Here is a 3,338-nt window from a genome sequence, read left to right as displayed (position 1 = left end):
AAATAGGCTTGCATGTAACTCAGTACGGACAGCCGGATCTAAAGCGGCCACACACATACTACCTACTCACACACGCACATAAAATAAACAAAGGGGAAGTTACAGAGAAACGCACAGCAATTGTTAACTCAAACGAAAAGCCTAACGCAGTATACACAAAGGCCCATTACCTTTAGACGGAAGATAATTAGTCAATTCACTACAACAGAAATCAATACCCCCCCCCCCCCCCAATCTTCTCATTAGAGTCCATCTGACCTCCGGACTTTGATGACCTTGCACAGTTAACTCGCTCCCTGTTAACTCTCTCGGATGCTTCGTTATCCCTAATGTGACCTTGTAATGTGCTCGTAATCTTATCATTACTATTATCATTATTCAAATATTCATCATTATCACTATGACTATTACTATTCTCATTATCATTATTATTTCTATTTTTGTGGATATCATCATTGTTTTATTAGTATTGTCATCATTTTTATTATCATTATTACCGTTATTATTGTTGTTATTGTTATTATCAATATTGTCATTATCATTATCATCATTACTATTACCATTATCATTATTATCATCATTATCATTATCATCATCACAAAATTATCATTACTATTATCACTTTTAAAACTATAGCCATTATTATTATTATTACAATTGCTATTGTTGTCTTTTTTATTAATGTAATTATCGAAATCATCATTTTATTTTCATCATTATCATTATAATTGGTATAACCCATATATTTACCATCAGTTATTTTGTTATTATAATCAGAGTCATTATTATTATTAGTTACAAGATAATTCTTCTTGTGTTTTGGCCGTCCGTAAGGTACGCTCAAACATAACAACTTTAATGTTAAAGAATGACACCGACACTTACGCGATCGAGCTACAAGTTTGTGAGAATCCTATTTTGATTTTATTATCATAATCATAATTGTTTTTGTAACTATTGTTATTATTGTTATAGCTATTATTATTGGCCTCACTATGATAACAATAGTTATGATAATAATCATGATTACTATTATCATCATTATCACTATTATTTATTTTTATTATTTTTATCATTATTATTAGTCATTGCTATTTTTTATATTATGATTACTATAATCATTGTTGTTGATAATGGTATTATTACCTTTATTATTACAGTATAGTTGTTATCAATATTATCATAATTGATATTATCATCTGTATTATTGCCATAGTTATCATTATCATCATAATTTTCATTATTACCATTGTTATGATTATTATCATTAGTGTTGCTGTGATCATTATCATTCTACTTCTTCGAGACAAGTACACTGTATTTTATGTACAGTTATTATTCACATTTATTATTATTCATTATCATTATACATTTATTATTCACATTCATCATTTATTGTTATGATCACAATCGTTATTATTATTATTATTATTGTTGTTATTATCATTATCATTAATATTATTTTTATTATTATTATTATCACTTTACATTTATCATCTTTTATTATTATTTATGTTTATGCACATTTATTATTCGCTCAACTATCCAAGGGGGGGGGGGGTTAAGAAGAGAAGCAGAAGTGGAAAGAGAAAGAAAGGGGGAGAAGAAAGGGGAAGAGGCCTGATAAGAAAAGGGAGATGGGGAAGGAGAAGCAGAAAGGAAACGGAGGGGGATTAAAGAGTAAAAGGGGGGAGGGAGGGAGGGAGGGAGAGGGGGTGTGGGAAGGAGGGAGGGAGAGAGGGTTCAGAGGGAGAAGGAGGGATGGGAGAGGGAGGGAAGGGACTGAGGGAACGAAGGAGGAGGTGGGGGGGGGGGGGTCAGGAGGAGGAGGGAAGTGGGAGAGGGCAGATAAAGAGCTTGAAGTGGATGGGGAGGAGTGGATTTAGGGAAGATTTGCGAGTGAGAAGGGGGGGGAGGCATAGAGAGAGAAGAAAGGGCAGAAGGGAGAGGCAGAGGGTAAAAGGAGAGGGTATTATCATTACTGTTATTATCATTAATATCATCATTAATTTTATCATCATTATCATTGCTATCATCTTCACTATCACCATCATCATTACGAATACTCATATATTCTTACTATTATTCTTTCTCCTAATTCTTATTGTTATTATCATCATCACCATCATTCTCATTATCATTTGTGTTAGTGTTACTTTTGTTATTACTTTTGTAGGCTTATCATTATTATCATTGTTCTTATCACTAGTATTGTTATTATTATCCTTATTCCAACTTTTTCATTATAATTATCATCCTGATAACCATTACCATTATTATTATTTTTATCATTATCATTTTTATTATCATCATTATTATCATTATCATTGTTATTATTATTGTCATTATTATTATTGTTGCTGTTGTTGTTTTTGTGGTGCTGTTGCTGCTATTATTATTCTTTTGTTATGTTGCGTCTGATGTTATCATCATTATCACTATTCTTATATTCATTATCACTATCATTTCTTTTTTCATCATTATCATTATTATTAGTAGTAGCAGTAGTAGTAGTATTGTTATCAACATAATTCCTGCTGTTGTTGTTGTTACTATTATTACCATAATCATTATCATTACTATTATTTTCAACATCATCATCAGTATTGTCACTGTTATTATCATTATCATTGATATGTTATCAGTATCATTATTATTGCTATAATCGTAATGATAAGTGTTCATTATGATTATTATCATTATCAATGTCATTATTATCCATCAGCATCATTATCATTATTATTATCGTTATTACTATTATCATTATTACCATTATCATTGTTATCATTATTATCATCAGCATTATGATCATTATATCTATCATCTTCAATATCAGTATTAGTAGTAGTACTAGAAGTAGCAGTAATATTATTTTTATTATCATCATTATTAGTATTATTGTTATTATCATTCAGTTTAATTATGAGATCTATCATTATCATTATCAAAATCACTATTATTTTCATTATCATTACTATTATCATTATCATTGATATCATTAGCTTTATTATCATTATTATCCCTACCATTATAATTAGTATTTCCATTGCTATCATTATTACTATTGCCATCATTATTGTTGTTCCTTTGTTGTTATCAAACCCAAGTGGACATAGCCTGTAGTTGGGTAACATCCGCTGTCAAATCAATTTCTATAACTCTACGATGTTTATGATTATCCACTACATTAACAATGATAACGATAATGATAATGATAATAATAATGATGATAATAATGATGATAGTAATAATAAGAATAATGATAACAATAATAGCAGCAATACAAATTACAATAATAATGATAATAATAATGATAATATTGACAATAATGATAATAA

This window comes from Penaeus vannamei, chromosome 12, assembly GCF_042767895.1.
Source record: "Penaeus vannamei isolate JL-2024 chromosome 12, ASM4276789v1, whole genome shotgun sequence".
Taxonomy (NCBI): Eukaryota; Metazoa; Arthropoda; class Malacostraca; order Decapoda; family Penaeidae; genus Penaeus; species Penaeus vannamei.
The sequence above is the reverse complement of the archived record's forward strand: the minus strand, read 5'-3'. Positions refer to the sequence as shown.